Source organism: Pinus tabuliformis, chromosome 2_2 (assembly GCF_031772625.1).
Source record: "Pinus tabuliformis cultivar Carrire ecotype Pingquan chromosome 2_2, CPIR1, whole genome shotgun sequence".
In the NCBI taxonomy this organism is placed as follows: Eukaryota; Viridiplantae; Streptophyta; class Pinopsida; order Pinales; family Pinaceae; genus Pinus; species Pinus tabuliformis.
This window is the reverse complement of record NC_142300.1, coordinates 741560284-741584925: the sequence shown is the minus strand read 5'-3', so window position 1 is coordinate 741584925 and position 24642 is coordinate 741560284. Positions and strand designations below refer to the sequence as shown.

Genomic DNA, 24642 nt, shown 5'->3' with positions numbered 1-24642 from the left:
ACTATCACCAGGGTGTGGTTGTAATGCGGCACCCAAAGCAAGTTGAGCAACCTTGCCTTGTCTACCCCTCGAAGCCACCTCCGCAGCTCCAATGCGGTCATTATAGAGTTTGTATCAATATTACAGTGTATCATCTTCTTGGTTTCCATGTCTGGGAACTTTTTGTGATCAAGTAAGTCCTAGTCCTCAATTTTTATCAATGGCACTCGTGCCAAGCGTGGTCCATCGAAAACAATTTCGTTCGGCAGCAGAGGGGCTTGTAGGGGAATCTTACTCTCATTAATGTCCTTCGGCACCTTGGTATTGGGCTTTCATGGAGGGACATACTCCAGAAATCGAGTAATAGGTTCCACACCTTGGGTTTCAACCTCCTCTACTTCGACTCCCATATCCTCATCGTCCATCGAGATTTCTTCTATGTATTTCTCCTCCGACTCCAAATTTATATCTTTTCCCTTCTCCTGTGTGGTGGGATACGGTGAGTTTATCCTTGGAGATGCATGCATTAGTATAGTAGGTTTCTTGCCCTTTTTATTCTTTATAGTCTCCTTGGTGGGGATTGGCTTTGGCCTCAACATCCTCAGTGACTTGGGGACCTCTGCCAATACTTCGGCCACTTCTGGAGCAGCTTCCTCTACCTCCATCTCAACTTTCAGCACCGGATCTTCTATTATTTCTTCGATATTTATAGTTTCTACAGGTGCCAACAAAACGCTCTCTAACAGTACTCGCGATGTCTCGAGTAAGTTTGCAAATGCTGGAGTCTCTTTCAAAGCTTCGAAGAATTCTCTTTTCATGAGTTCATGAAAGCTCAACAACTCAATTCTGAAAATGCCAAGTGTTTTTTGGTGGATAACCATTTGTAATTTATAGGGCATGTTGAATTAAAATCTGACCATTCCCCCCAAATTTGGTTCATTAATAATGGATTGGTGACAAATTTTCAAGGATCTGAGCGATAAATTTCATCTTAAATGTTGGTCACCCACTCCATTTGGCCGCGTTTCTACCATCAAATCATGAACAATGACTTTAACAGTCATTTTCCAGCCAACCTGCATGATTTCTCCCTTGGTAACGTAGCTCCCTTCACACTACCATGAACCCCGTGACACTTCCTTGCTTCGCACAATCCTCCAATCACGCAACTCCCCATCCTAAGTAGTATAGTTTATAGTCTCACACCTCCTTTTAGCTGCTTGGAGTGCTAATACTGTGCTACACTTATCTAGTCATATGGTCAAACCGCCGGTGTATGGCTTCAATCGGCCGCCATTCACCTTTCCTGGGAAGGGATCTCCATTCAATTTGACCAGCTGTATCGCTCCTCCATCGGTAATCTCCTTAATGACATAGGGCCCTAATAAGTGCATCCTGAGCTTCCCTGGAAATTTATCAAACTTACTATCATATAACAAAAGTAGGTCATTTACCTTAAAGGTGCACAGCTTGATGTGTGGATCATGCCATGCTTTCTCACGTTGCTTTTGGACTTGTTGGTGAAATCCAACTAGAAAGATTTCTTCCTCAAGCTCATCCAGTTGTGTGAGCCCTTCCTTTAGGGCTTTGCAATTTGTCATACTTGTGAGCGCTGCTATGTGTATACTAGGCACAAAATATTCCATAGGCATTACCACTTCAACACCATAGACAAGCCTAAAGGGAGTTTGTATAATCAACTTCTTGCATGTTGTTTGATAAACCCATAGTTCTGCAGTTATGTGTAGGTCCCAATCACTTCGCTAAGCATTGAAAACCTTGTTTAGTGCATTATATAGCACTTTATTAAATTCTTCCATGGTCCCGTTAACCTACGGGTGATAAGGTTTTCTCTTCTGGTGATATACGTGAAATTCCTCCGGTAGCGCGCTGATCATATCATTTAGAAAATGTGTACCGTGATCACTCATCAAGATCTTTGGACAGCCAAATCGCATTAGTACATACTCAAAGAGGAAATTTACAGTAGTCATGCCTGTGGAATCCTTCACAGGTTGTGCCTCTACCCAACGAGTCAAATACTTTGTCACGGTGATAATGTACCTCGCTCCCCTCTTTCCTTGGGGCTGAATCACTCCCACAAAATCTGTTGCCCGTTTCTCAAAGGGTTGCAATGTCATCTGTGGATTCAAAGGCATCACATCCCTCCGCAATGGCCTTCCAGTCCCTTGAAACACATCACACACCTTACAATACGCTTTTGAGTCCTAATGGAGGGTTTACCATCACAACCCTATGTGTAGAATCTTATACGTAGTTTCTCTTCTTGCATAATGTCCTCCCGCGGCGCCCCCATGAGTGTTTGCAAGGATTCTGCTTCTTTCAAACTCAGATACATATTGTTGCAATATCTCATCAGACCCCATTTTGTATAAATGCACGTGAATGACAGATAAATCTGCCACGTACACCACTAATTCCTTGTTTTGTTGGACAGTGTATCCTTCCAGGGAAGTTCCTGTCATTAGGAAGTGTATAATATCCTCAAGATGACCATCTGCGACGCGAATTGTAAACATCTACGCATTAGGCAATCCTTCCTCCAAATTTGTGGGTTCTTCCCCTGTTTCGATGCGCAACAGATGGTTTAGGCCCGCGTTCAAACATCCAGGCTTCACAATAACCTCAAAATCATACTCCTAGAATAGTAACATCCATCTTCAGATTCTCCCCCAACACAAGCTTATTGACCAAGTACATCAGCGTGGAGTGATCTGTATACATATTAAAATGTCCTCCCAGTAGGTAGTGTCTAAACTTTTGGAGCGCATACACCATGGTTAACCCCTCGTGCTCAGTGGTGCAATAGTTCTTTTTTGCCTTGGATAATCTTCTTCTTGCAAATGTGATAGGATGGTCCAAGTCTTCTCCACCAACTAGTGTCAGTACTGCTCCCAACACTATACACGATGCATTGACATGTACATGAAACTCCTTCTTCCAATCCGGGAAGACTAGAAAGTGAGTGACCATCTTTTCTTCCAATACATCTGGGTTCTTCTTACAATCCTCATTCCAAAAAAATGTGAGATCCTTCTTCAAAAAATTCTCCGTAAGAGCGGTGATCTAGGCATAGCCTTTGATAAACTTCCTATAATATACCATATTTCCTAGTGTAGCGCACAATTGTATCACACTCCTTCGCACCTCCAAGTTCAATATCACCGTGATCTTTGTGGGCTCTACCATCAGTCCCTGTTTAGAAACCACATGACCTAGCAGAGTCCCAAAGGAAACACAAAACAAGCACTTCTTCAGATTGAGCATGATCTAGTATCTTTGACAGGTATCCAACATGAGGCACAAGCTTGCTACATGGTGTTTCACCAACCCAAACAAAGTGCAATTATAAAAGTATACATCTAGGAACTTATGAATAAACTCTTTTAATGCAACAATGACTCACACAAGAAAATCGCAGGCACATTCTTCAACCAAAATGTTATTACATTGTACTAGAAATAACCCCATTTAGTTGTGAAGGTTGTCTTGCTCCTATCCTCCAGCACGGTTTTGATCTGGTGGTACCCCGAGAACCCATCAGTGAAGGAATATGCTTCTTATCCACCTACATTGTCTAACAATTCATCAGTGAATGGAGTCGAGAAGGGATCATGTAGGCAAGCATCATTCAACTTTCTGAGATCCATGCATATCCTTATTTCATCATTTTGATTCTTCTCTTGTACCATCATGGGGCTTACCCAGTCAGATTCTTCCCCAGACTCAATAATTACTGCCGCGAGCATCTTGTTTACCTCTAAGCGAACCTTTTCCTTATAATTCAGATTGAGACGATAAGGCCTTTGCTTAACCAGCTTCGCGTCGGGCTTCAACATGATCTTTATAACACCTAGGTCCTTGATTATCCCTTTTAGATCCATAAAATTTGTAGGGAATAAATCCTAGTATTCATGGAGCGATTCAACAACCTTATCCACCATTGCGTCATCCCATTAATCTCCAATATTTGCGAATTTGGGCTCTGCCTTCGTAACAATATTTACTTGCTTCGCTTTCAATGGTGCGGTTACATCAAGATTCTCAACCTGCGGTCCTTCAAACTCACGGTGACCCTCTATTTCTGGGATGTTAATATTTCATGATCGTCATCCTCTTCCTCAACGATTACATTATAGCATTCCAACTTGTGACTTAGTTGGGTAGCCCACTGACGTTGAATCAAGTCTAAAGGATCTTGCGGTATCATAAATATTGTTGCTTTCACCTCTTATAGTGCCTCATCAATATTGTCAAACCTGTCTTGAAAACTAAATGTCATAATGAATCCTTCGCGCATAATATCCCATTCACCTATACCATGGTGAAGCTCTGTTTCTACATACTCGTTCATTGGGATGACATCCACGGTGTGATAGAACAAGTGCACCGATTTAGGTTGGGGCTTCTATCCATAAGCCTGGGCTCATTTGGCAAAATGCTTTCGTAGATCATCCTGCCTATCATACTTGCCTGTCATTCACACCTTCGGCTTCCCAAGGCATGTACTCATCATTCTCGTACATTCGCACTAATCATCAAAGCTTCCTTTATGCATACCCCACCATCTTGCGGGTGTAGCGCGCAGTGCCTAGTCGAACACTTGGAAGAGTTGCTTTTCTAGTACCTCCCTCTCAAATGCATTCAAAAATATATCTACATCATTTAGGCCATCATAAGTGGGAAGATTCCTTACCTTTGATGACACGGTGTAGTGACCAGGTCATCATGTTACAACTCAGTGTAGTTACTTCATGTAACTAATTTTGCTAGTGCTCCAACTCTTCATCAGAGTCTGAGGTACGGGAACTCTAGCGATCCCATATAATTCGTCCATCCGCAGTGGGATTCACCTAATCTTGGTCTCACGCTGTTAGCTTATAGATATAGTCCAGATCGTCACCGCTCTCATAATCGCGGACTAGTTCAGTATAGCGTGAACCTTCAGCAGGATCTAGGGGTACAATTATGCGTAGTTATTTCTTGTCAAATATCATCTTTCACTTCTTTACGTTGATCACCCCATTCATATCAGTAGCCCAATTAATTCCAAGGAGCGCACGATAGGGGTTGCTGTCATTGACAATTTCTATTACTTCAAATTCAGCTACCACACTTGCACCTTCAATGTCTACAATCACCCACTGAAGCCACCCCATGGGGATGATATTTTTTTGGTTCACCATTCTTAGCTGAATCGAATACCATTGCAGCGCGGGTCTCCCCATCCGTTCCCAAGCCTGCCTCAGTAGGACATTCGAATCTAACCCCAGGTCCAAAATAACCTGATCCATTTCAGACTCTCTTATCTGCGTGATCAGTCTCATCTCCCGTCTCGTCCTTGTTTTGTGCTTACCAAGCTTTCGTACTACGCGTGACTCAATAGGAGTGTTTCTGGCACATTTATTTATGAGCTCCTGGAACCCCTTCACATCCTTGCTATCGCATAGTAGCTTCATGTAGGTCTCCAAGAAGGTTGTAAGCATAAAAGGATCCATCTCCTAATCATGCTTATCCTTGCTCCCTAAGGTGGAGATCTCAGCGAATCTCTTCTTCGCTTCCATGAAGGTTTCAAGTGCATGCTCCAAATCAAACTCAGCCTCCTTCTTCAGAGCTTTGCGAACCCATGTACTGTCTTCTAGTTGTTTCCCCTTGTCATATCCTATTGCAATTCCACTTCAGAGCACTATATTCACGTTTGGATCCTCTTCATGCAACTCATACCTCATCATCTATAGTTTTTGAGTTGGCGGAGGTGGTAGCACCCCTTTGTCACGTATCCTTGCTATCAGTGTAGGGAAGTTTTCCATTTCATTATCAAACAAAGTGCAACACTTGCATGACAGACGGGTTGGGTTAGTGCAATCGCAGGCATAGTGTCTTGGTCCTCCACAATTGTAGCAGATCAACTGTCCCCAACCTCTGCCAGGTCCTCCTCCTCCTCAGCCTCGTCCGCTCCCCTAAAAGCCTATCCGTGCCATCCCCGCACTTTGGTCAGGGTGTCATGTTTCTTCTTGAACCCTCTAAGCAAATGTTCTATCCATCATCAATTCGTAACTTTTGCAGTTACGTTCATCATGCCCTAATGACCTACAGAAGTTGCAAAACAACTACTGTGGTGTTTGTACAAACTTTTGCAACAAATTACAACTATTCGTGGCATGTTTTTCTGCTACCTGGCATATAGCGCACCACAACACAGGGACTGCACTCGGTCTTGCTTGAGCTTTTGGCTTTAAAGGCACTGGTCCTTCTCCTGCAATATAGTTCGCAAAGATAGGACAATGGTATTTTTCATGCCCCTAACTCTTGCATTTCAGACACCATACCTCTTTGTCCACCTCTGGTCGGACTGTTCTGTCCTGCTTCAAACTTTTCATCTCAAGGCAAAGATTTTTCAATTGCGCATCGATCTGCTGAACCCCGAGATTTGGATCTTACATCAGGGTTTCATGCAATCTCATTGGAATGTCCAAGGCCTCTGCCTGAGTTGTTATCTTCTGTTGTGACAGCGTAACCCTTAAGTGTGGTAGTCACGAAGCCACAAACCACTCGATATGCTGCCCGTCTGTCAAGTTCATATTAGCTTCATGTATTTTACACCTCAAGCTCTAATCTAATTCACAAGGTGTCTTGCCTGGTTGCATCACGATTTCCTTGAACCCCACAATAGACTATTCTTCAGATCTAGGCCTACTGAATTCTTTGTTCAATGCGGTCTGGATGTCTGCCACTTCAGCATTCAAGTTATCGTCAGAGTACTTGATGTACTAGGTTAGTGCGTGATCTTGCAGAGCACTAACAAGGGTTTCCTTCTCCATGTTATCATCTGTAACACCCTGAGCCTCCCATACATCTTTAATGAAAATAATCTGATATTATTAATTATATTATCTAATATTCTTAAGTATATTATTAATGAAAATAAAATAAAAAAACTCATAGTGAATAATATTTTTTTCATTCACCTGATTCATCCTTCTGTAATTTTTCCATGAGGCGTTTAGGCTATTCTACACTTAGATTGGAAAGAATCTTACTGAGATTCCTAATTTTGTGGCTCCTCATGACACACATTAGCTAATACATAATAGTTAAACTTACATATAATTAAAACATATTAATTTTGTAAAGAATGCACAAAGAAATTGTCTTTCCTTCTTTTTGGATGTGCTATCATTATGTTGACGAATATTTTTGTTACTTGACCTCTTCTCAGACAATTTTTTATCTATATACAATTTGTACCATTCAATATATAAGCCATTGCATAAATATATTTTATAAATAAATCACATAATTTTAATCCAAAAAGAGGTATGGTAACCAGCGCGCTTATGTGAATAAAGGCCCTGGTGCATTTAATTTATAAAACACACAAGTCTTTAATTGTTGAGCACCAACATTGAAAATTAAAATTTTTAAATATTTTTTTTTGAGAGTGTGATATGTAATGACAAAAGCATAGACATCACAATAAAAAATGAAAACATAAAAAAGTAAACACAAGTTTTTTGCACTTAACGGTGATATTTTTCATAGGTGCACCGGTAAAAAAAAACTATTTAAAAAAGAAAAGAAAAAGCAAACAACCTGACAGGGTTTGGATATGATTCAATAAGTGGTCCCCCTTCTTTACATGTCAAATACCTTATATACAGTAACACAAACCCTTAAATCTAAAATGACTAAAATGAAAAGCACTAATTGTGAAGTAGTAGAGGGAGTTAAACCTGAAGGGAAAATATTGCTGTGACATACGCAAAGAGAAGCAAGGGTTTAATGCTAAATACATTTTTTTCCCTCAATTTTAATTAAATCTAAATAAGGATACAGATTGTAAAAAAGATTATTAGTAAAGTCAATAGTAAAATTTTTACTATTTGTCTTTCTTTATTGAATTATAATTAAATCTAACATAAATTGTAAATTTTTTTACTAGTAAAATTTAAAATTTTTACTATGCAGGGTTTTGAGTTAATCTCCATACTTTTCAAATTCTAATTTTCTGAATAGTTATGTTGTTCCAAGTTTTTCATTGCTCCAAAAGGCTCACAATATCCCTCTTTTGTAAATCTCTTCCTTGAAATTTTGGGAAAAATAATGAAATAGTGAATTTCTTTTCACTATTTAAAATAATTTATGATATTAGATTTCAAAAAATCAATTACGATTCATTTTTCAATATGAAAAAAGCAAATTTGCAATTCTTTTTCACTTTATTGGAACATCAATGGATTTTTTAGTAAGAAGAACTGGTGCATTTACTAGTAATGTGCACTGATTAAGATAACTTATCAGTACTCTAAAAAAAATTAACTCATTGATATGGTATAATTCCTTTTTGTTTATTTTAGAAATCATGAAAGTCGGTGTGGTTATTATTTTAACACATTAGTGACGTTATTATTTTTAAATGCATTCATGCAGTCAGTTTTACAAGAGCACTGATATGATTTAAAAGTTATTTGATTTTTTATTTCCACATAAAATGTTATATTCATCTCAAATTGTCCTTAAGGATGCATCAACATGAGTTAGAAAGGCAGCTTATTCTTAAAAAATGGTTTGAAAACTATATGGAAACTCATATTGTGGTATGGTTGTTGAAAATAACATTTAGGTATGTACACATAAATTTATTGTTGATTTTGCTCAAATGCAGGGAGAAAATCTCATAGTATCAAATGGCCAATTCTATAAATTCCATCTCATTTCATATTGCTAAAAGTCCTTCACAAAGTTCTCCCTTTGAGTTTATATTTTTTATCCATGTCAATTTGAATAAATATGTATGCAGATTTGGAGGATCATGATTCAAAATTGCGTTTAGATGCAAAATTATTCCACCATCTCAAAAACGATGCGATCTCTTATTCGGATCAACATACTGCAAGAAGTTTGTAGATGAAAATGGAATTTTTTTTTACGTTGTCAATTTTAACATGCTATCTTCTAGCCACAATCGTGACATTCGGGGACTTTTGAGGTCTAAAATGGCCCTCCTAAGAAAAATCTACAACCAAAATAAACTTTCTAAGAACCAATAGGATTCAATATGGTGATGTCAACCATGGGGGATGATTCACCATTTTTGGAGCAAAAAAGTAAAAAGATTAAAAAATAATAAAATAATAAAACTACGTTTTCAACTCGTATTTTCAACTTAGCTCGCTACAGTTTTTCTCAAAGTTCGAGTGAGAGCACTAATTGGATGCATAAGTCCTCATCCAAGGAGAACACATGTTGCATGCTTTCGATGGACCCTGCTACATGAAAAATGAGAAATACATGCAAAAAACATTATTGCAGTCAAATTTTTCAAGTTTTTTTTAGTATAGAAGTTTCCATTGAAAGTATGAAAAAAAGGTACTCCTTAGATGAGGAATCAAATTTTACATCCTACGAGTGTTGTCTCTCGAAATTTGAGTAAACTCATAAGGAGATAAGTTGAAAATACGAGTTGAGAAAACAATTTTTTTGTTTTTTCCCTCTAAAATTTGACGATGTAATCTAATCTTATTTTATTATTTTCACTATTGTTTTATAATTTCCTCATGATGCCAATTTTAGATCTAACATTCCCCTAATTGTTAGCGATGGTAATAATAATTTGGTATAATGTCATTTCAATAAACCAATTGCATTGTGCTTACTAATAACATTGACGTGCTAATGTTCAATAGTTTTTGAAATTAGGATTCTAGTGATGATGAGCAACCCACCTACCATCCTATGTTGCACACCACTAAAACGTAAAATAGAGAGAAGGTTTCATTAACAGAAAATATAGGAGATGGATCATACCAATAATGGTTGGATCAACCACCTATTCAGTTCCCACTATGTCCAGGTTCACCAATTAGGAATGACTACAAAAATAGTAGCTTTTTATCACATGTTGGAAATGGAGGCAATCTAATAGAGGTTGGTATGGATTATTACTTATGGGATACAACTACCATGGAGATAATTTTGTTATATTCTTTCCAAATTGGTGGGGTGGGGGATGATGCTCATATCACTGATACATTTTTCGAAAGCTTGAAATTTTCTTCGACCACCCCTCTCCTTGGACCACGATGGTTAGTCAAATTCTACCTAGACAAGGATAATGATGCTACAGTACAAATTGAAAGAAAAGTTCGACATGTCGAATGGGTCTTTCTCAATGATATTTAGGTAATTTACCATGATCAAGTCCCTTACTTTTTGAGAAATCTTGTCACATAATCAACATTAAAACTAGTCAACTTTTTGTTGAATGTTAAATATTGACATTGTGCATTTATATTTCCCACCAATGCAAGTTGTTCAAAGATAAGGTTCTTTTGAGTGATAATGTTTCTCGCGGTAGCTACAAAGAGGCAAATGAGTTGTTGGAAATGTTGGATATTGAGTGCATATCATATCATGCATGTCTAAATGATTGTATTCTATATAGACGAGAATATGTAGACAACACGATATGCCTGAAATATGGTGATGAAAATTACCATAGATAACAAAAAGTTAAATCAAATGGTCTCCCTCATACGATATTGAGGTACATATATATAATACCAAATATTAAAAGGCTCTTTCATTGCAAATAATTAGCTATGTTGCAGGGATGACATGCCTCACACAAATGTAAGTCAGGAGTAATGTGAATCCTTACATATTCAATAACCATGAAGCATATAGAGGATATATGGCCTAAAAAATTCAAGGATGAAGTAAAAAGTCTACAACTCAACATACCCATGGATGGAATCAACTCATATTCCCTCTAAATCACTAATTATTTTTTTTGGCATGTAGTAGCAATCAATAAAAATATCCCCCCATGCTTGTTTATGAAGAATGAAATTCTTATGTTAAATATCATAATCCCTGGTAGGAGATAAATAAAGAATATGGATGTCTACTTACAACCATTTAGATGAATTGAAGGAATTATGGGAAGGGATACATGTATATGATGTATCAAAACCCATCATAAAAAAGAAGAGTTTTACATTGTGTCGCATATATTCTCACACCAAACATGATTATCTAGGCTTAGGAGTATGCTTCGGTAAATTACATATTTATTATTTTTTTTTATCTATGTAATAGTATTGTTTGACATATTAATTTAATTCGCTCAAATATTTATGATCTTCATGATCACTAACACGCCCTGTATAGAATAATTTCATAGATATTTTAGCAAAAAGGTATCATTGATGTAAATTTTGTGGACCTTCTCTAAAGGCTACATGGTCCAACCACCTACAAAGGCTAGTGTATGGCTGCTCTAGGGTATTCGTCCTAAAATAAAACCCTTACAAAACATAAACATCTACTTTCAATGGTAAATATGAGAGAACCTAAAGGCCTGCAATAATGACACTAGTTGAATGGCTTAGAGAATAGAAGAGAGAGAGGGAGAAGGATATTGCAACTTTTTTTATTTGAACAGGGAACCTATGTTGAGAAATCACTTATTACGATGAAAATGAAATTTGTCTGTTGTGAGCTCCCATATTCGAATCATATTAAGGTTACCCACTTACTAGATCTCATGCATATATTTAAAAATGTTTCATATTCTATATGGAAGAACATATCATCGAAACAAAGTGACATATTGGTTGTTTAGAGAGATCTTATTTCTTTAAAAATCTAAAGAGAAACATTGGTGAATACAAGAAAGTAGAGAGGTTGGTCGCTCTCATTGTTCCAAATAAGGTGATGACCCATGAATTTTAAAGAAAGATGATATTTATGTCGCAAAGGAAGTTATAATGGGTTTGGGGGTGCCTTCCTTATATGGGTTTTCACTATGATGGTGCTTCACTATGGAAGACCATTTCTCAAGGATGAAATCACATGACCATTTGAACCTTATAAGAGTACTTATGTGAAAAAAATGATATTATTATTTTATATTATTTTATGCCATGTGATAAAATATAATTAAATCTTGTATATGCTTATTTTGCGGTGTCATTTTCTTGTTCTCATGCATGGTTGTGTTAACCATGACTTTTCCCAATGTCTATGATGCTCCACATCTAAATTATCTTCATTTTTATGTTGAATTGCATCAAAAGAGATTCATATGGCTAGAATTCCATGGTGACATCAAATGATAACTGATATTATTGTTTGTTTGGGAAAGAACTGTTGATGAGTTCCATGGACTTATAAATTCATCTTCTAATTCACGTAGTAGATGAGGTTTAATTACTTGGGGAGGTTTGATGTCGTTGCTTGTTCTTCTTAGATAGGTACATGAAGAATTGAAAGGTTTTGTTTGAGAAAGGGAAAAGCTCGAGGGCCTATGGCAGATGGGTACATACCATATGAGCCTTTGTATTATTGTAATGATTACATAAAGTAGATCGACAACACACCAACTGCGGTGATTTGGGATGACGAAAATGATGAAGACAAAAGAGAAGGGGATATTCTAAAAACGAATGGAAAAAGGCACATGATGAAGAGCAAGTGACTTGTAATTTTTTAAATTTATACACAAAAACTATTCATCAACAACTTCATAATGATGCATATTTTCATCTCATACGTAATATATATGTTGGTTTTATTTGACAAACAAATTCAGGAAATTGAAGTCATCAAAAAATTCATTTTCTAAAATTAGGAAGAAGCATAATCATGGGTCACATTATACAAACATAAGTGGAGGAAGTGGGACAATGACAGGAAATAATTCAGATGATTGGGTGGTAGAAGTGTGCCTTGTCCTAATCACTTAAAGGAAAATATGCCAATGTTATTCCCCAACAATTAGGTTATTGACCAATTCAGAGAGAAATATGGTGCATCTGGTCATTACCTACATGTTGAAGAGGATACGCTAAACATAGGAATTGGGTACAACAACTCAGAATAATAATTTTTCGTATATTTTTAACTTTGTAATGCACATTTCAATTGTAACATCTATATTTTATATTTTAATTATGTTCAGGCTATTAGACACATGACTATGTTATTTTTCAAATTCTTATAGGTGCATTTGTTCCCATCTTTGTGGGTATGGACATCATTTTAACACAGAGGATTCCAATGATGGACACATGACACTAGACATTGGAGTGGAAGATGATTTTGACCAATCTAGTCATGTTGGACACCATGATCAAAAACTAATATAGAGGATGTTAGGCTACAATGGAAAGATACAAGACATCATTGAACTAGACTTATCTTCATTCCAATGTGTTATTTTTAGCTGCAAGTGGTGGGAGATATTTGGTCATAATAATGTAAAGGAAGATCACGGTAGTGGGATGATATGTAGCAACTCTAGAAAGATGTGGTTTGAAGCTAGGGATCTTTATGTTTTCCCCAAACACTGCAACCAAGTGTTATTTTACCGAAATGTGTTGGATAGGGATTGGTTGTTCTTATTAAGACATGACACTAGAAGATAAAATATTTTTCTAAACAACAATATTTTCATGCCAAGCAAGCAAGATAATTCAGGTGATGACAACAACGAGTGATATAATTGGTAATATTTAAAAACATTTTTACACATGTTTTTTTCTAGTGGAAATGTTATTACAATTAAAACTAGGTATTTCCAATTGTGAAATCTATAGTTTAAGAATTAAAATTTTAACTTATTTGTTTAATTCTAAGTTTGTGATAAATTTAATTTGGATTTTGTGATAATTTCGGTTTCAACATAATTGCTTATCGGTTTACATACTTTTGTCATTCATTTTGGAAATATTTCAATTATGCCCCCAATGTTGACTAAAACCACAATGAATGAAGTAATTTAAGATTTCGATAGCAATCAACTTACGGAATAATGACAAAAACAACAAATATAGGAAGATTTGCATCAATAAAATTTTAGGGCCAATAAAATACTTATGATTGGATATCACAAATTTTTTATAATAACAATTTTTAGGGTAGAAGAGTCTATTAAAAAAGGGTAAATAGTATAACATATAATAACATTTATTTATAAATAATTGTTTTTTTAAAAGTAATTTAATTAGAATGATATGGTATGAAATATCTATACAATAGATAAGTATTTATGGCAATTTTACAATTATAGTTTCAAGCATATTAAACTTTGTAATTTATAAAAATATCTTTGCACTTTTTATTTAAAGTACGTATTTTTGCATTTAATTTTTTTTTTTCCAAAGGAAAAAACAGTAACCTTTTATTAAAAAATGAAAAGTTACACTAGCAGATGCATTGAAGCATTTCCATAAGCTGCCCATATGGGCTCGAGTGCATTCGCACCCCTCGCAACGTTAGAATACTAACGTGCATAAAGAAGAATAAGAAAAGAGAAAGGAAGAGGCAAAAAAACTGAAATCCGGCAGTGAGTAAAAACTCACGCTTCAAGTTTTTCTCCCCTTTTTCTTTTCGACCTTGCGCCACTCTCCTTGAGTGGGCTCGATCAAAGCTATGACTAACCGTGTTTCTGCTTTCTGTGGGGTTGTTTCCTTGTCTGAGTCCGAAGTATCTGAGTGGTGATGCCGTTTGATCCTTCCCATGCTTTGATCCTCGCTTGTCTTCTCTACCTGATTTTGGTGGATCTTTGTGATCTTGTTTTCTGATGTAGCTTCCTTCTGAGTCTCCATTTCTTGGGATACCTCTGCATTCTCTGCAGGGATGTCGTCCTCTTCTGCTTCTGATTCTTCATCATCTGAGTCAGGGGGGGGAAATTGCCATCCTTTCCTCTGCTTCCCTTTCTGCTTCTTTTTACTGTTTGCTTTTTTTGCTTCTGGGCATGTGCTTTGCAGGTGTCCTGTCTGCCTGCAGAGTCTGCATTTGAAAGCAGTATTCTCATAGTCTAGTGCTTGCAGCCAGTTTTGTTGTTTGTAGATCAGTCTTATGTTGTCTGGTAGCCCTTTGCTTAGATCTACCTCCACACAAATGCGTGCAAAAGTGTATACCCTTTCATCAATCCTTTCCAGATCTGTTTTGATATATTTCCCTATGTTGTTCCCAATTCCTTCCAGGACTTGTTCACTCCAAAAGTGAAGGGGAAGGTTGTATAGACGGACCCAAACTGGCACTTTGGATACAGTCATGTTGTTTGGATCGAAATCTGGGAACCATGGGGTCATGAACAGCCCCGATGTTCCCCAGAACCAAGGCCCATCTCTGATGATTTTTTCTCTGACTTCCGAGGATGCGAATCTAACTATGAAAAATCCCTTGGAGCATAAATGTATATCACATTCCATGGTCCAAGTGGAGAAGATCCAATGGAATAGATCCATTGGTTTAGGCCAGAAACTGTTAAAACGGCAGATTAGGGCCTGCGTTTCATAGGATTTAACGAAAACATCAAGCCCTGTAGAGTCAAAGTTTAGGGCTGGGGTTTGCCCTAACTGATCTACTATGTATGGCCTAGGAGTATACCTGCCTTGATCTGGAGAGGATCCTGTATCTTTGTTACCCTGAAGAATGTTTTTGTATGAGGAACCTCCTTTGGGTTGCTGCTGAGATGCTGTCTTTTTCCCCTTATCCCCTCCTGTGGAGTTTTTGTCTCCCCCTGAGCTGCTTGTCTGACCCTGAGGAGGGGCTCCTCCTCTCAGTCTGAGGTTCAAAACAATGGTTTCTCCTGGGCTAATCCCATAGCTTCCCATGGTTCTGTTGTCTTGGAGAGACCATCTGCCATTGACTAAGTGTTGGATCTGTCTAGGGTATCCAGTCAATGCACAGATTTGCTGCTTCAGCTGCAGCACAGTATTTTCTGCATGTACCCATACTAAAAAAGATTTCGTCTCTGGAGTTTTTATGAAAATCTGAAAACGATTTTTTGTTACCTGATGTCTGCAATCTAGCTGAGTTCCTGCTCTGCCTGAAACGGTGACATTGCTGGTTGCCTTGTGATCTGACTGTCGGCGATCTTCCAGATCTGAGCTTCTATTGAGGCATTCTACCATTTGCCTGTCACGATCTGCAAACCCTCTGATGGATCGATGCATATAATCACCGATCAGCTGCCTGGGCTCCTGAAGGTCTTGAATCTTGCTCATATTGGAGAGATCCGGCCTGGATCTACAGGATTTGGGCCATGCGAAGGTGTACATAGGTGGATCTGCCCCATGCAACCCTTCGTCTTTGCATGCATGCAGCGACTATAGATGGGTGAGCCAAACTATCCCTAGGCTGACAGATCCTGTATATATCAGACCGATTTCTGACAAAATTTCGCCCCCAAAATGAGATCCGAGCCCAAAGACGAAAAAAGTTTGCAGATCTCTGGTCTCGAGCGGCTTTGCTGGCCTCTTCTTCAGATCGGCCCTAGTTTCCTTTGGCCCAGCTTGCAATGGGTGGTATGGACGAAGGATAACTGCCGTAACCACGGCTTCCGGTAGTTTCCAGGTATTTGGGCGCATGATCAAGGCCGCTTCAGAAACTTGAGGAGGGTCGAGACACTCCAGCACCGCGATCTTACTGTCAAACCTGTAGGGAAACGTGTCTGCGTCCTTCCCTTCCACGCCGCCTCCGACGAACGCCATGCCGAGGGTTCCATTTCCTGCGCAGACCGAGATCTCAGCGATGGCCATCTCTCCCGCTCTAGTTTCTCAGGATATCGTTGACCGTCTTGATTTGAATTGATCTTTTTGCATTTAATTTTATATATTGTATTTTGATATAATTTCATCAATATATAATATATAATAAATATATATCATTTTATAAAAATAAACACCATGATGATAATCATCTAACAAACATAAACGTCATCTAAAATACACATTCAAAATAAGCTAACATCATCTAATTATATACACCTCTAACACACATAAATGTCATTAGATGACACGTGATCACATTTAACAATGTCCCATGCTAATAGATATCATGCTAATTATATCGTTTTTTATTCGTCTTGTTGGCATTTTATATAATTTGTAAGATATTAAAATTTAATTTTAATTGGTAAGAGTTGCTGTATATATTAAATTTAAATTTCTTGAAACTCTCATGACTTCAGTGATAAAATAAATTTGATGAAAATATAAATTTTTAAGATATATTAAATCTAAACTAAAAGATATATTAAATCTAAATTAATTATAAAAAAAAATGACTTAAGTTTTTTAAATTTAAAAATGGATTGAATTTCATAAATAGACTTAAAAAGTTAATTTTATATTCTTTTAAATAAATATTATTGATATTATTTTGTTGATCACAATTAATATTTATTAATTTAAAAAATAGAAATGAAAAAAATTATCTAAATTTAAATTTAGAAGTATATATTAATTTAAAAATTATATTTTAAATTATAATTTTTAAATAATAATTATAGTTAATAAATGTATGTTTTAATGATGCTTCATTCCTAATTATTATTAATAAATAAATTTTAATTCGTTAAATTTATAAAATTAAATTAATTATAATGTTATTTTTATAATCTAATATTTTATGAACAAACTTTTTTAATTGTAGTTGTTTTTATAGACCAATCAGCTATAGATTTTAATTTTGATATAAATATTTTGAAATTTTATTTAATGGTTACGTGTTGCAATTAACCTTTTGAAAATTAATTGAAAATATTAATTACATATTATCTAACTCTTGTATTTTTAGGCCGATAGGCCTTTCCTATGCATCAACAATTGTCAACACTTTTATCCTCCTCCGTTGGATCAAGTGAGACACTTTCAACCGTTGATTTGAAGGGCGACTGCTTTTTCCAAATATCAGTTGAGTTCCCTTGTTGACATGGCAAGATATTTTTACTACTTTTTCCAAATATCAGTTAAATTACTTTCTTGACATGGCAAGATATTTTCACTGCTTTTTCTATTTCCGCTAGCTTTTGGCAAGCACTGGTATGCTGCTTTTTCTATCTCCGCTAGCTTTTGGCAAGCACTGGTATGCTGCGATTCCGTTTCTTGGGCTTGTGAACGCAGCAGTGCCATTGATTTATTGGGAGATCAACTCTCACAGAGATTCTGTGCTTCACTTTTCCCAAAGCCTCTGCTTCGTCTAAACACACTCTCCTCGATTGGTCCGTCTGCTAATCCACTGATTGAAAGCCACCGCCGTTAGAATAAAAGCAGGCATGAGAGTTTCTGGAATTGTAAGAGAAAATGGCTATAACGATGATGGCTCCAGTAATCTTATATCGGATGAAGCCTTCAGATTATGCAATGTTAAAGAAACTCGGAAATCTTCATGGCGCCACCTACTTGTGAACGATTCAATCGGAGACGAAGAATCCGAGCTTATTGCTTTGGTATTGGCTGATAATCCCGTCGAAACGTCACCCACAAATCCTCTCTCTCCTATGTCGAGTTTAGCTAACCAGCAGTCTCCTCATTACGATCAGTTTGGGGAAGATGCAGCTACTTTAGCCGAGAGTCAATTGTATTTGAACGAGAAGTCGTCTCAAGACTGTAATCTGCTCCCTTCTCTGTCCGACTGTTCAACAGGTTTTACATCAGAAGAATTGTACAGAGAAATGGTAGAACTCTACAATAACGCAGAACCCGAAGATTGGATTCATGAATTCGGTTATTTAGAGAAGTGAAACCTGTTACGATCAAATGACGCATGGGTGGAGGGAGATTTACACTAAGTTGAGTTGCAACATCGTGCGGAAGGAATGAGCTGTAGACAAATTCTTGCTGGAACACAGTGAATAAATCCGGTGATAGGGAATGCAGTCAATAAAATTTTACAAAGGTTTTCTAAATTGTTCACACATTGTAGGTCTATTGCAATCATATTAAATCCCGTGATAGGGAATGCAGCATATAAATTTTAGGAATGTTGTCTAAATCGTGCACACCTTGTAATTCTTTCGTATTAATGAAAGTTTTCATCAAAGTGGTATTCAAGCGCTTTGTTTATTATTAGTAGAATCATATTAGTATACGTGGGTGACAAAAATAAATTAGTTTCGTTTTTCTTTTTTGAAATTAATACAAAAGAGCCCGTAAAATTATTCTAATATAGAGAAAATCTATCAACGTAATTACTCTTAATACCATTTCATAATCATTCCATTAGCTTGAATCGTTCTGCCCTGCTATCCCCATTAATTATATATGGTCTTTGCTGATGAGTTGATGACGGCCATGTGATCGACCGAGTGGAGAATCATATAATTAAATATTTTAGAAACGTCATATACTCTAGCCGAAGTTTCTAAAATCCTTGTTCATATTACTTTATTACAGTTTGGTAGGGAAAGTGGGCATTGAAGTGACATTGGGAGGCATTTTTAGGCCGATAGGCCTTCCTATGCATCAACAATCGTCAACACTTTTATTCTGATCTGTTGGATTAGGTAAGACACTTTCAACCCGTTGATTTGAAGTGTGATTGATTTTTTCAAATATTGGTTGAATGGCTTTATTGATTTTTCCAATTCTTTTATGTAACTCTTGAAAATATTTTTAGTGCATTTTTCCTGCCAATTGTTGTTGTTGCTGTTCTTCTTCCCTGGCTTTTGGCATTTATGGCTTTTAGCATTTATGAAAGGTGAAGAAACCGATAATAGCCGCTGCAATATTCGCAGACATTGTATTTAGACATTGTATTTTAATTTGCAAAAGCTCGAAATGTGCACAAATGGCAAGGGATTTCTTAGGTTTGAGCTAATTTTCCAGATGTATGACCTGATCCAAACACATTTCGAATAACCAAGGATACCCTGCAAATTTCATATATTTTCAGAAAAGAAGAGGTGAAAGAAAATAGTATTTTCCTTAAAAGGACTGAATTGTGTAATTTTGCTGGTTCCCTGGTACGAAGAACGTAAATGTTCCTTCGGTTTCACAATTTTCATGGTATTGCAGAAATGTTAACCGGCTTTACATAAAGGAAATTTGCAAATGACGAGATTGGTAGAAGGTGAAATCGTTAGTCTGTCAACTAAAGGTTAATTGCATTGTTTTGATTTGGGAGATTTTTTTGAATACTTTAATTTCAATTCATTATTACCTTCTTCTTTTAGCTTTTTAATTCAAGCAAGTACGATATTTGACTTTGGACGGATCTATATTGAGTTTGTTGCATTAAAGTTAAATTTCTTAGCTTAGAAGTAGTCTTTAACATTGCATCTTTTTATTATTTTTGTTATTTTATTTTCTGGAAAGGCATTCGTTATGGTTAATTAAATATTCTCTTCATCATTTTGTTTAATACTCGGCATTGCATTGGTTTGCTTTGTTTTTTGTTTAAGTTTATTTTTTTGTTGCATGGCCATGCATTTTGGATTTTACAGTGTTTTATTTTCGTTGTGTTTTTCTCTGTTTTAAATTTAATTTATGTTTTTTTTAAAAGAGTGTTTGCATGGTTTATCTTGGCTATTCTATTTTGTTGCTGTTATGTTGAGCAGAAGAATCGATAGAGATGCAATTTTTGATCCATTGGAATGAAATTCTCGAAATTTTTTATGGATAGAAGCACGTATGCTTTTGGTTTTCAATATCTATGGGTTTTATTAATAAATTTGTACAGGGAAAAGTAGAGTGGTAGATAATGGCTATGCATGGAAGCCAATTTTTTCAACAATTTCAATCCATTATTTCTTTATAATGGTGAAGCTGTGGAAAAATCGCAAGGGCTTTAAGAGTAGAGGTAGTGCTTTTATTTTATTTGGCAGTTTTTGCTGAATGGTTTTGCCCTACCTATTAATTTTGCAACAAGGGAAGAGAAGAGTTCGCCATGGAGGGATAATATAAGACGAGAAGCTTCTATTTCTGAATCTGTTTTCTTTTCTCTCGCTTGTTTCTTATTTCTTTATCCATCAAAATCTGCCATAGATGCGGATTTTGTCTCTCAAGTCTTTCTAACACGGTATTTGAATGGCCTACCGTGAATCTGGACAGGTGAAGCAATACACAAGCCAATAATACGTGTGCAAAAGGATGTTTGTACACCACTTTGCGGCATTCATTTTATTAGGTAAGGTGAGTAGCAATTCTTCTTTTCTCAAAGAGAGAAATCATTCGGTCATTTTCGGTTCACTCTCTGCAAATTCTATCAACTCAATCATTTCTTGTTTAATTACTTGTTATTTTGCTCAATACCATCAGTTGAATGTCCAAAACCTATATTTATGGAGATGACCCATGTAAATAGGTAGATGAGAATGCCCAAGTAAACAGTTAAGCCGGTAAAGATAACGGTTAACATTAATTGATTAATTTGGTCAGTATTGTCCTGTATATATGCACCATGGCATTTTTACCTTATTTTGTTGCAGGGAGCTGTAGCTGTTTTGCCTTATTCTTGATATAGCAGGGAAGGTTAAACCGTTTTTGTTTATTATTTCACATAGTTTTAAGTTTTTTGCATAGGGCAGCGATAATTGTCCAATGGGTGATATCGACAAATCACATGGAAGGCACAAGTGTCAAAAGGAAATATGAATTATTAATTTGCAATTTAAAAGCATGGTGAAAAACAAATATGCCAGGGATCTTAGGGTTATGTTGGTAGTCAATCTTCAACCAAACTTGAAAAAAAATGTCATAATTAAAATCACAAGGTTGTGTGGCCTTGTTTAACGTTTGAAACATCAAATCATCATGCTAATTTCTCATTTTTTTTTATGCTAATTTAATAATCCTATCGGCTTTTCGAAATTTGACTTCCATTCTCTGATTTGCCTCGAGAGGCTGGGCTTGAAGAGGAGACAATCAAGGCAATGATGCAGCATTATCCTTCCATCAGAGGCATCAACTACGACCTCCCTCATGTCGTGGCCACTTCTCCCCATCTCCCAGGTTACTAACAACACCTTTGCTTCATCAATGGTATATATGCATAACAATCTTATACCTATAAATGTATGTAAATAGGTGTGGAGCACATGGGCAGAGACATGTTTGAAACCGTGCCCTCTCCGGACGCCATATTCATGAAGGTAAGTCTTGAACTTGCTGAGCTATCATGTAATTCAATTAGAATGAGTTGAGAGCACGTTTTGACTATACAATTTGTTTGTGCGATGTTATCAGTGGATCATGCATGACTGGGGCGATGAGGACTATATCAAGATACTAAAGAGCTGCAGAAAGGTGATCCCAGAGACGAGGAAGCTCATTATTGTTGACGTAGTGGTGCTGGACTCTAATCACAAAGGCGATGATAATAATAATGGTGGCCAGAAAGAGAAGCCGATTCTGGATCCTAATTTACTTCTAGTATTTGATCTGGTAATGGTGGCGCACTACTCTGGTGGGAAGGAAAGAACAAAGAAAGAATGGAAGAAGATTTTATTAGAAGGTGGATTTGGTCGTTATAAAATAATCACCATTCCTGATTTCCAGTCTGTGATTGAAGTGTTTCCTTCTTGATTATCTGCTCTTTATGGGCTCATTTTTAGTATTTACAATGTTAAAATGCAATCAAATTATTGTATTTACAAAATAAACGAAGATTTATCAAGATCTTATGGAGACATGAAACATCGGTAGCTAGTGATTTTCTTTAGTCTTACCTTTCACTCTTGAGAAGACAATGCGTCAATGGGTCACGGGACACTCCTCATCTCCTTCGAAGACATGGAGGATCCGTAGATAGTGCTGTCATTTCATCTTACCTTTCTCTAAGTAGATAATGTATTAACGGGTCAGGGGTTTTTGTTTTTTGTGGTTCTGTTATGGCTCATGAATGGATGTGTTTATGGATTGAAATTTAAGGAAAATATGGGTTTACTATAGCATATGAATGGGATGTATCTAAGCATTGAAATTTCAAAAGTTGGGTTTATTGTGCATATGAAATGGCATGTGTTCATGCTTTTGAAATTTTACTCAGAGAAAAGAAAAGATGGATTTGGTATTGCATATGAATGCAATGTATTCTTCGTATATGCTTGGCCATCTATAGAGGTTTCTTGATTTTGGGTAATTAACTTAACCTCTTGATTTTGGGTAATGAACTTACTCTAAAATGAAATAAGACATTCAATGTGTTCCTTGTAATATAGATATAAACAAAACATCTAAAGAAAAGTAATTGCACAATGATCCAGTCCAAAAAAACAAGGTTTTCCACAAACCAATTAACTCTTCTAGAAAAATTCAACAATTTCAATTTAATAATCCTATCGGCCTCTCTTTGTACCTTTTGGGACAATTGCTAGTAAATATAAGCGACAACTTCGTGATTCCTAGCTTGACTATGACTACACATGTAAGTTTATTTAGTGGTTTGTACTATTTAATGTTGTGTAAAATTGATTATGTTTTGTAGTGTCTATTTTATAGACTTGTTTTATAAACGATATATTTTTTTCTATGTTTTATATAGGCAAGGACTATGCTTTTCACAATCCTGGTTTGAATAAGAATTTAATTAGAATGAATATATATGAACTATCTATGCAATAGAAAAATATTTATGGTAACTTTGTAATTATTGTTTCAACCATATTAAAATTTTTAATTTATAAAAATATCTTTGCATTTTATATTTAAAGTAATCATATTTCATGTAATTCCATATATAAAATTTTGACATAAGTTCAACAATGCATAATCTGTAATAAATATAATTTCATAAAAGCAAACATCATAATGATAACCATCTATTGACAGTGTTGGATACCACTAACATGCAGGGGGTCTCCTTGATGTGATGTCCCAATGAAGTCTCACATCACCTGGAGTAGGAGCCCCATCTGGAGTATCGACCCAACCACCATAACAAAAAGGTTCTCCATGGTTTCAACAGATAACATAAGAGATTATATACATAAACCTTGAACAAGAAAATAATTTGTCATTGTGAAATACTAATTGCAATGTATAAAAGGAGACTTTCATGAGGGTGTGAGACAAAAGTGAGCCTCCAAAAGGAATTAATAGTTTTAACCTAAGAGAAACACATGGGAAAAGAAAGATTCACTACTTATCTAGAAAAATAGTTCACATAAACATAAAGATCATTAAACTACATGCAACACAACTTCAACAAGATAGGTACCAAGGCCACCAAAACAGTTCAAATTCCTTGTACATATGAAAAACAAATATATAGCAAACATATACAGAATAGTCCCGAGGCATTCACAATACATTCATGAAGATTTGGTGGCACATTGAGTTTCAATTATCAGTTGAAATATCCAACTATACATTTATAATGGTGAGGCACTAGTTCCAGTAGTGGAACTTTATGTCACTTCATGCTTCTCCAAATAACAGTTATTCTCTCCTATGCCAAGAAGAGAATCCAAGACTAGCTCTCTAAAGCTTAAGCCTCTAAAAGCCCTTTCCTTTAGTTATATTTTTCCATTTATAACAAGGGGAATTACCTTTAATATCCCCATGAATCTTGAGTTACCCTCATCACTCTTGGACTTCTATGACCTTTGGAATTATATGTAACTCTTCAACTTATAAATGACCTTTGGACTTCTCCTAAAGACATTTCATCCATATATGACTAAATGACTCTTCATGTTCCACATATGACTCTTGGACTTCCACACATTACATTTTGTTATTTCCTTGAGAATATATCATTCCAATCCACATGATGATGTGGCATAACATATGTACATACATTGACCACTATGAGGACACTTGTACAAGTTGCAACTTGATAATGATGACATGGAATTCATGATGAGGTGCCAATGCCAATATATCTTCCTTGCCACATCATCTTGCA

At 36.2% G+C, this 24642-nt stretch overlaps 1 pseudogene; it reads left to right on the top strand.

Moving 5' to 3' along the window:
• Nucleotides 1-21670: 21670 nt before the first annotated feature.
• Nucleotides 21671-22319, top strand: LOC149194798 (xanthohumol 4-O-methyltransferase pseudogene; annotated as a pseudogene).
• Nucleotides 22320-24642: the final 2323 nt, after the last annotated feature.